This window comes from Elephantulus edwardii, unplaced genomic scaffold (genome assembly GCF_000299155.1).
Source record: "Elephantulus edwardii isolate Elephantulus edwardi_28Jun2011 unplaced genomic scaffold, EleEdw1.0 scaffold00016, whole genome shotgun sequence".
In the NCBI taxonomy this organism is placed as follows: domain Eukaryota; kingdom Metazoa; phylum Chordata; class Mammalia; order Macroscelidea; family Macroscelididae; genus Elephantulus; species Elephantulus edwardii.
Window position 1 is genome coordinate 6,100,217 of NW_006399766.1, and position 10,992 is coordinate 6,111,208.

The 10,992-nt window shown below is 37.7% G+C and overlaps 1 pseudogene; it reads right to left on the reverse strand.

Moving 5' to 3' along the window:
* Positions 1–985: 985 nt before the first annotated feature.
* LOC102876263 lies at positions 986–8,048 on the reverse strand (annotated as a pseudogene).
* Positions 8,049–10,992: the final 2,944 nt, after the last annotated feature.

Genomic DNA, 10,992 nt, shown 5'->3' on the forward strand with positions numbered 1-10,992 from the left:
CATACTATAATAACCATCCATTATACAAAATAAAATTTTACACAAGATCTTTCTAATTTCCTTCACACTCCACATATCAAATTGTGTGACACTATTAAACAAACAAAAAAACCCAAACAAAAAAAAAACCCAAAAAGAAAAAATAAAATTTCAATAAATAAAAAAAGTTGTTTGATAAGTAATTTTTCCACAAGCCAAAGTATTGAAAAGCAATATTCCAAACTTTCAGATGTAACTCTTGGATAACATTTGTAACTTCACGATTTCATTTTTCATTCTTGCTTTGTTTAAGTAGTGATCATTGTCTCCAAGATTATTGCTCATAAATTGTTTTCCATGATTTTGTTATGTATATAGCTTCAAAATCTGAAATTCACTGTGTTCTATTTGAAAAATATTCTGTCTGATTAAAGACTGACAAATTTCTTTGAACCAAATAAAAAAAAAAGCAAACTCACTACCATGGAATCAATTATTACTCACAGTGACCTTCTATGACAAAGTTGAATGGTAACATTGGCTTTCCAAAGTTATGAATTGTTGTAGAAGCACACTGAAATATTTTTTCCCCCTGGAATTGATAGGAAGTTTGATATACCAGCCATTTGGTTAACAACCAAGCACCATTAGGACTTCTTCTCAAACAAGAAAATAAATGCAAATCCACTTCTATCTAGTCAACTCAGACTCAAAGTGTTTTTTTTTCACATAAGGAAGCATTTATTGGAGGTTTAACATGAAATCATACAAATAAAATTTGTATAAACACAAATCCACATCTAATCAAAACACAGATAGCAAAGGACAAAGTAGAAACAAAGAAAACTAGTTGGCAGCTATGTACAGTTGGACACAATTGTGTCTTGTTCACTAGAAAGTCTTTTACAAAATAATCATCTGAGATCAACAGAAGATCAATCTTCAACGTTGTCCTGCATGATGGGTTACTTTAGCATCTCCTCCTGTTTTTTGTCAGTGACCTTCTTTAGTATGGCTGATAATTGTTTTGGTGATTGCCACCTCCTCGAGATGCCTTGCCATATGTGCTCTGTTGACCACTGTAGTCTGCATATCCCTGTCCATATCCATAGTTCCCAGTTATACCCAGTATAATCATACCCGCCATAGCCACTATAGTTTTGATCGCCACCATAGGCACTATTGTAATTTCCATATCCTTGATCATAATAGTTATTAAATCCTTGGTTCCAGTTTTGGCCCTGACCTCGTCCACGACCCCTACTACCACCTCGCCCACCAGCTGCAGCACCTCTTCCTCCTTTCTGTTGTTGTTGCTGCTGCCTATATACCTCTTTGGGTTGTGCAACCTTGATTTCACACTTCCCAGAACCAATTTGATGATATTTACTTTCTAACAATTTCTTTACTGGCTCTTCATCTGTATATGTGATAAAACAAAATCCTCTTCTTTCATTGGTTTTTGTATCCATGGGAAGTTCAATATTTTCAGTCTCTCCAAAAGCGCCGAAACTTTAATTTGCTCTTCAGAAGTATCTGGGCTCAATTCACCTACAAAAACCTTTTTGGGGGGTTCCTTCCCTTTTAAAGCTTTAGCTCTTTTGGGGTCTATCAACTTGCCATCCAGTTTGTGTTCTTTCAGTTCCAAAACCTTATCAACACTAGCAGCATCTTTGAAAAGTACAAATCCAAACCCTCTTGAGCGTCCAGTGACTGGATCTGTTTTAATCGTGCAGTCTACCACTTCTCCAAACTGAGACAAATAGTCAGATCTTTCTTGCTTGTATCCCAGCTCAAGCCTCCAATAAACATTTTACCGTCATCCTGCTGATTCTTGCTCGCGTTGATCTTGGATCCCTCTGCGAACTCTTCTATGTTGCTGTACTCGTTCATGTCCTCCATTGTGGCGGAACTGTCAGGAGGGTGGTGCTGGTGTGCGGACCGTGTCATGGCAGCAGCGGTGGCGGTGGAGCGTTGTATGGAGCTGGATTTAAAATGGCCCAGACTCAAAGTTTTGAGGCAAAAATATTTTTTTTTTTGGTTTTCATACAATAATCCATATGCATTGTATCACATATAATCAATTACTATACCATACTTTTGAGTTCCCATTGAATCGTTCCCATTACTTAAGGTTGTATTTTGGTTTTCATGGATCATGAACTTGTTTGAATTAACTTCATCTTCAATTTGAATTTGTTTATGAGTAGTTTATGGTCTCTTCCATAGTCAGCCTTGGCCTTGTTTTGCCTTTTCTCCAATGTCTCTTTTCCACAGATATAGTCAATCTGATTTTATATCTATGTATTCTATTATAATAGTACAGTTGGCAAGGTCTATGAGTATAGGTGCCAGTTATGTTTTATTTTTTAAGTATTTGCAATGAATAAATCATTAATGGCACAAAATTATATCACTTAATCTTCAGCATTAATTCTATCCTCAAGTTAAAGCAAATTCAAGCCTTAAGTTGTAATACTGATGCACACTATGTACAAATTATTGAATGATGCAGAAAGCACCTAAAGAAGATGGAAGGAATACAGAGCCACTGTACCAAAAAGAATTGGTCAGCATGGAAACATTTCATTAAGTAGCATATGATATATAACCAAAAGTACTGAAGGAAGAAGTCCAAGCTGTTCTGAAAGCACTAGCAAACAATAAGAACCAAAGAACTGATGAGATCCTAAATGAGGTCTTTCACCAAACAGATGTAGTCCTGGACATGCTCAGCAGTCTATAACAAGAAGTTTGGAAGACAACAACATTATCAAACCAAATGGAAGAGACCTATATTTTGTTCTTATTCCAAAAATAAAATGATACAATCATACCACATGCATTTTATAAGAAACAAATGCAGTATACACATGGATTTCACCTGGTGTACAGCAATCAAATAGATTACATCTGTGGAAGAAGTCATTGGAGAAGCTCAATATCAGCAGTGAAAACAAAGCCAAGTGATGATTGCAGAACAGACCATCAATTGCTCATATGCACATTCAAATTAAAGCTAAAAAAAAGTCAAAGTCCACAGGAAGAAAAATTTCATCACTAAATTTACAAACCAACTCAGGAACAGATTTGAGGCCTTGAACACTAATGAACAAAGACAAGATGAGTTGTGGGAGGATACCAAGAATATTATTCAAGAAGGAAGCAAAAGGTCATTACGAAGAGAGAGGAAGAAGAAAAGACCAAAATGGTTGTTAGAGAGACTCTGAATATTGCACTAGAGCACCAAGAAGCCAAAGTAAAGGGAAGAAATCTGGAAGTTAAGGAGCTGAATAGAAGATTTCCAAGGACAGCTCCTGAAGACAAAGCAAAGTATTATAATAACAAGAGCAAGGAGCCTGGATTCAGGAAATCAAGGGCTGGACTCACTCAGTGATTCTTGAGCTAAAGGAACTAAAGAACAAATTCAAGCCATGAGTTACAATACTTACGGATACTCTGGGCAGAATATTGGATGATCCAGGAAGCATTAAAAGAAGATGGAAGGAGTATACAGAGTCAGTGTACCAAAAAGAATTGGTAGACACAACAATTTCATGAAACAACATATGATCAAGATGCAACTGTAATGCAGGAGGAAGTTCAGTCTTCTCTAAAGGACTTAGCAAAAAATAAGGCCCCAGGAATTCATGGAATGCCAATTGGTATATTTCAACAAACAGGTGCTTCCCTGAATGTACACACCAGACTGTGTAAAGACTTGTTTAAAGCACAACTACCAACTGACTGGAAGAGATCCATATTTATTCCCATTCCAAAGAAGGGTGACCTAATGGAGTGTGGAAATAATCTAACAATATCACCAATTTCACGTGTAAGCAAGACCCTTTTGAAGATTATCCAAAAATGACTTGAATGACTTGATAGAGAACTGCCAGAAGTACAAGCTGGATTTAAAAGAGGTCATGGCACTAGAGGCATAATTGTCAATGTCAGATGGATCTTGGCAAAAATCTGAGATTACCAGAGGAATGTCTACCTGTGTTTCATTGACCCTGCAAAGGCACTTGACTGTGTGGATCACAACAAATCGTGGCTAACCTTTAGGAGAATGGGAATCCCAGAGCACTTAATTTTGCTCATGTGAAAGTTGTATGCAGACCAGAAAGCAATCCTCAGAAGAGAGCAAGGAAGCACTGCATGATTCAAAATCAGGAAAGGAGTGCATCAGGGATGCATCCTGTCTCCATACCTTTTCAAACTATATGAAGAATGGATCATTCAAGAAGCTAGGATTTATGAGGAGGAATGTGGCATCAGGATTGGAGGGAAACTCATCAACAACGTACGTTATGCAAATGACAGAATCTTGCTTGCTGAAATTGACAAGGACCTGAAGTTCTTGCTGCTGAAAGTCAAGACTGTAGTCTTTAATATGGATTGAAGTTAAACATGAAGAAGACAAAGATTTTCACCACTGGGCCAATTGGCAGCATCATGATGGATGGAGAAGAGACTGAGATTATTAACAGTTACAGCTTGCTCGGCTCCAATATCAACACTCTTGGCTCAGCCATTAAAAAAGAAAACGGATGTACTGCACTGGAAAAATATGCTGTCAGGGAACTCTCTAGAGTGCCGAGAAACAACGATATCAGTCTAGAGGATAAGGTGAGCCTGATCCAGGCCATGGTCTTCACAATTACTTCCTGTGCATCAGAGAGCTGAACAAGGACTAAAGATGAAAGAAAAAGAACTGATGCTTTTGAGTTGTGGTGCTGGAGAAGAGTCTTGAACACACCATGAGCTGCCAAGAAAACAAATATGTCTGCCTTGGAGAGGGTGAAAACAAATTTCTCCTTGGAGGCTAGGGTTTTGAAGCTCCGTCTCACATACTTTGGGCATGTGGCCAGGAGGGACTGATCTTTGGAGGAGGACATCATGCTTGAAAGTGTGGCAAGACAACACAGGAGAGGAAGACACTGGATGAGATGGACTGATACAGTAACTGGGGCAATGACAAGTGTTTCTGACTCAGTGGTACAGTCTCAGAATAGGGCAGGCTTCAGAGCTGTTGTTAATAAGGTTGCTAGGAGTCACAGATGACTTGAGGGCACACAACAACAACATCAACAACAACAAAAATATGAAATATATGCAAAAGAATGGAGCATTAGAATTGGGAGAACCTATCAATGGATAGAGAAGCTGTGGTATATTCACATAATGGAATACTATGCAGCACTGAAAACAAGGAACTCATAAAACATTCTAAAAATGAGTGGCTATAGAGGATGTTATGCTAATTGAAATATCTCAGTCACCAAAGGACAAATACTGCATAATGTCATTGTTATAAAACAGGACTATATGGGGGGGGGTTGGGGGAAACTAAGAAAAGAGAGGAAAAGTAATGAATACTGCATTTAAATCTATGAGGGAAAGAACTGTCTAAAAGAAATATATGATTAGGTATTATATGCATGACAGCAGTGCAGAGTAAGAAGTGTATAGAAAAGTGGTCTGTAGGGGCAGGAGGGAGGGAAGAAATTGTGCAACAATGAAAGAATCTTTTTAAATGGAAAAGCGAACTGGGTGGTGGTGGTAGGGGGGAAAATGTGCAACAATGAATGAATGGAAATGCAAGTTCTCTGGAAACTTTCATTAAAATCTCAATTTTAAAAAGAATTGGAGGAAGACTCATCAACAAATTACATTATGCAGCTGACACAACCTTGCTGAAGAAAAGACTACAGCCTTCAATATTGATTACATGTCAACATCAAGAAAACAAAAATCCTCACCACTAGACCAAGAAGCAACATCATAATAGATGGAGAAAAGACTGAAATTGTCAACAATTTCCTTTTCCTTCGATCCACAATCAACACTCATGGTAGCAATAGTCAAGAAATCTAATGATATGTTGCATTGTGGAAATTTGCTGTCAAGGACATCTTAAAAGTGTTAAAGAACAAGGATGTCAGTTTAAAAATAAAAGTAAAAAAAAAATAAAAGTATGCCTGATTGATGCTCATATAGCCCACCAAAAAAAAAAAAATGCATGCTACAAGCCATGGTATTTTCAATATTTCTTATGCATCTGAAAGTTGGACAATGAATAAGAAAAACCAAAGAAAATCAATGAATTTGAATTGTAATGTGGGAAATAAATATTGACTATCCCAAGGGATGCAAAAACAAAACAAGACAAAACAAAAAACCCAACCCACACCAAAACTAATTTGTCTTAGTGGAAGTACAAACTCATGTTACTTGGAGTTGAGGACAATGAAAATGCATCTCAGATCCTTTGGGCATGTTATCAGGATGAACCAGTTGTTGTTGTTATGTGCATAGTGACCCTATGCACAACAGCGCTAACCTCTGCTCTGTCCTGTGCCAATCGTACTGTCTCCAACACTCCCATCCCGATTACCCCAGTAACTGAATCAATCGACCTCATATAGAGGGCCTTCCCCTCCTGCACTGTCCCTCCACCCTCCCAAGCATGATGTCCTTCTCCAAGGACTGGTCTCTCCTTGCAACATGTCCAAAGTATGTTATACAGAGCCTCAGAGTCCTTGCCTCCAAGGAGCAGCCCGGTTATACCCTTTCCAGGATGAATCTGTTTGTTTTCCTAGCAGCTCATGGTATCCTCAATACTATTCTCCAGCGCCATAGCTCAAAAGCATCAATTTTCCTTCTGTCCTCCTTAGTCCAGCTCTTGGATGCATAACAAGTGATAGCAAAGACCATGGCCTGTATCAGATGCACCTTAGTCTCCAGAGAGACACCATTGCTCTTCAGCACTTTGGAGAGGTCCCTAACAGCAGACTTTCCCATGGCAATGCGCCTTTTAATTTCCTGGCTGCTGGTGCCAAGAGTGTTGACTATGGAGCCAAGCAAACTAAAGCTGTGTGCAATCTCAGTCTCTTCACCATCAATCCTGATGCTGCCAATTGGTCCAGTGGTGAGAATCAGTGAGATGAACTGACACAGTAACAATGGGCTTGAGCAAGTTTCGTATAAAGGGCAATGTTCAGATATGTTATAGTTTTAAGTGTAGTTGACTTGAGAGCATCCATAGCAGCAACAGCAATACAGTGATATCTGGGCAAAATAACAAACATAATTCTACTGAAGTGTACATGTAAGATTGTTGATGGTAAATGGTTTATTACATATATATTCACCATAATAAAAATGCAATAAAAACTTTAACAAGTAGTAAAATCTTAATTATAATAAACAACAAAGAAAGCATTGCCATGGTGAAGAATTTGGGGGTATTAAACATCAATTTTAACAGGGAGCTTATCACTCTTAGATTATTTCATTACTTTAAATATTTATGTAACAAAAGTTTTGAAATTTAGACAAGTTAAGATTCTGTTTTCATTACTAGACTATTTTGTCCTGTTAGATGTAATTATGAATTAGATTGATTCTACAATGAACTCCAAGCATATTTTTGTTACATGTATTTGTGTTGCATATCATTCTTTCCTAAAATAAATGTTGCCTTGATCTCTGAATTTTAATTTAACTAAGTATTAACATAATATTCATAATAGCATCGGATATTTTTACCTTAAATAAAATGAGCTCTCCAAATTTAATAGGCTTTAATACGATGAATTAGAGGAAACAAAATCAAACTACTACTGAGATGATTTGCTGATTTTATTGTTTGATGACACTGTTAATACACTGTTACCATTTGAGTGGAGAGTGATTGTTCTGATAATAGAGCCAACCTATTAACAAGTATTGCTTCCTTTTTTTACGTGCTTACACTAACTTGGAATTAAAAAAATGAATGAAATTATTTTGAAAAAAATTTTAGAACCAGACATCTGATGTAAGTAAAAGCACATGTTTCACAGAGGCGTATATAATTGCACCTTCTGTAATTGCGTATTGAATGATTGCAGAGAAATTTTTCTAAAAATAACTACTGAATTTTAAAGTTGTTACTGATGCTTCTAGTTGTGGTACGTCTTGTTTTTTTGTTTTTACTGTGATAACTCTCTTCGAGGATATTCGAAGGCAGCAAGATTCTGTGCAAGATGCTCTTCATCCAACCTATTGGGAAATACTCGCATACTTAACTATTACCTTGAATTTATATTTTTAAAAGTGAGGGTTTTGAAAAGGTTTATGATAATAAAATGAGGTTATCTGCAATATGAATGCCGTAAAATAAATGCTAAGAGCCACTTCAGAAGCTCCGTTTATTTTTTTCCACATATTCTATGGGTAGGACTACTTAGGTTTTATTTTATATACTCTTCACGTCCCCTTCCCCTACACTTGTTAAATCCTTTGTTTATTTCTAAACTAGCTAATGGATGTTTAGTTGGTTTTTGACCAATGGAAGCTAAGGAACAAGCCATAGTACATTTGGCAGATAATCCTAAGAAACATCACCACCCCCAAATTAAACAAGTTAGCTCTCTGTCTGCTAGTTACTGAACACGTGGAACTTTCTTTACTAAATACTTTCCATATTGTATGTGAAAGCTCAAGGTTAGTTTCGTTGTCTCTAAAAGAAAAGGGCAAATAGAAACATGTTTCTCCTATAATTTCAAATTTCACCACTTAATAAGTTGAGATTGTTAACAGTTAAAAGCTTGCTCAGCTCCACAATCAACACTCTTGGCACCAGCAGGAAATCAAAAGACTAATTGCATTAGGCAAATCTGTCAGGGAACTTTCCAAAGTACTGAGAAGCAATGATGTCAGTCTAGAGACTAAGGTGAGCCTGATCCAGGCCATGGTCCTTGCAATTACTTGCTATGCATCAGAAAGCTGGACAATGACTAAGGATGACAAAAGAATTGATACCTTTGAGTTGTGATGCTGGAGAAAAGTCTTCAACATACCATGGACTGCCAGGAAAACAAAGAAGTCTGTTTTGGAGAGGGCAAAACCAAGTTCTTCTTTGGAGGATAGGATTTTGAAGCTCCATCTCACATACTTTGGGCATGTGGCCATATGGGACCGATTCTTGGAGAAGGACATCATACTTGGAAGTGTGGAGGGACAGTGCAAGAGAGGAAAAGCCCAGATGAGATGGATTGATACAGTAACTGGGGCAATGGAGGTAGAGGTGTTGGAGTCAGTGAGACTGGCTCAGGACACGGCAGGCTTCAGAGTTGTTTTACATAGTGTCTGTATGAGTTACAGGTAACTCGATGGCACATGCAACAACAGTACAGTTTTCTCAAGTTTTACACAATATGTAGGTGAATTAAAAGTCTATTATAGTTAAGTTGGCTTATTTTAATGTATACAAAAATAGAGTAATACAGTAAAACTTGTGAAAGCCAGAAACTATGTAAGGCAGACATCTACCAGGGAAGGAAAATTTACTCATTAACAGAGAAAGAAAGATTGAAAGACTCCATTTTTTCAAAGGTAGAAAACTTAACAAGACCTGGAAAAGCAAAGCAGTTCCATTGAGGATGGCCTCTCACTGGTTTCACTGTATTTATAATCATGACCAAAATTTGTTGTTGTGTGCCATAGATTCAGAACAGACCCATAGCTGACTTTCTGGTGGGTTTTCAGAAGCAGCTCATTGTGCAGGAGGAGATTGTCCATCCTTCTCCCATGGAGCAGCTGATGGATTCGAACTGCGTGCCTCTGGGATTGCAGCATAACTTCTTGCCACTGGACTACCCTAGACCACAATATAGAATTAAAAAGAAAATATTACAAGATTTATGGTGAATCCATGGGATCTTCAGGCAATGGAAGACATACAACCCTTGTTGCTGTGGTGTAGAAGGGAACAAACTCATAGCAAATCTGCCATTGGGTTTCCAAGGCTATAAATCTTGCAGGAGGTGATGGCCAATCTTTCTCTCATTGAGGGAATGGTGGATTTCAACCTCAAGAGAAGGGCAGCTTTTGCATTAATAGTGCATTTCCCTATGGACTGTGCCACCCAAATTCCATAAATTATCCCTGTAGCTCTATTAGCAATTAGGAAGTCATTATGGCTTAAGTGCCAATGGGTCTGACTCATAGAGATCCTATGAACAACAGACCTGAACCATTTTCTTCTTCATCTCTGATACACTTGAACCCAGTGCTGCAATCAGCATCTCAGTCCATCTCATTGAGAGTCTTTCCCTCTTTCACTGACCCTCCACCTTTCTGAGCACGATGTCCCTTTCCAAAGAAAAGCCTCTCCTAGCAACATGTCCAAAGTGCAAGATATGAAGCTTTGCCGTCTTTGCCTTAAAGGAGCATTCTGGCTGCACTGTTCCCAAGATATATTTGTTTTTTCTTTTGACAGTCCATGATATTTTCAGTACTTCTCTCCAACACAGAGGCATCAGTTCTTCTTGTGCCATCTTTATTCATTGTCACATTCTCAAATGTTCAGCAAGTTGTTCAAAAGACCATGGCCTTAATCAGGCATACCTTAGTCTTAAAATTAACACCAATGCTCTTCAATAATTTGGAGAGGTCCCTGACGGTTAACTTTCCCAATGCAATACATCTCCTGATCTTCTACATGCTGGTACCAAGTGTGTTGATTGTTGATCCAACCAAGATGAATCTTAAATAACTTCAATCTTTTCTTTATCTACCATGATATTGCTTATAGGCTCAGTAGTAAAGACTTTTGTTTTCTTAATGCTGAGATATAATCTATACCAAAGACTGTAGCCCTTGATCTTCTACAACAATCATTTAAAATATTCCTCATTTTAGCAAGCAAGGTTGTATTAGCTGCATAACTCAGATTGCTGATAAGTCTACCTACAATCCTAATGTCACATTCCTCTTCATAGAATCCAGTTTTTGTTTGTTTGTTTTTAATGATTTGCTCAGGACACAGACTGAATAGATACGGTAAAAAGATACATCCCTGATTCACATCCCTCCTAATTTTAAAACATACAGCATTCCCTTGCTCCATTTGGACAACATCTTCTTGACTCAGGTATAGATTTCACATTAGCACAGTTAAGGATTCTGGGATTGCCATTCTTCTCAATATTAGCCATAGGTTTTTATGATCCACATAGTCAA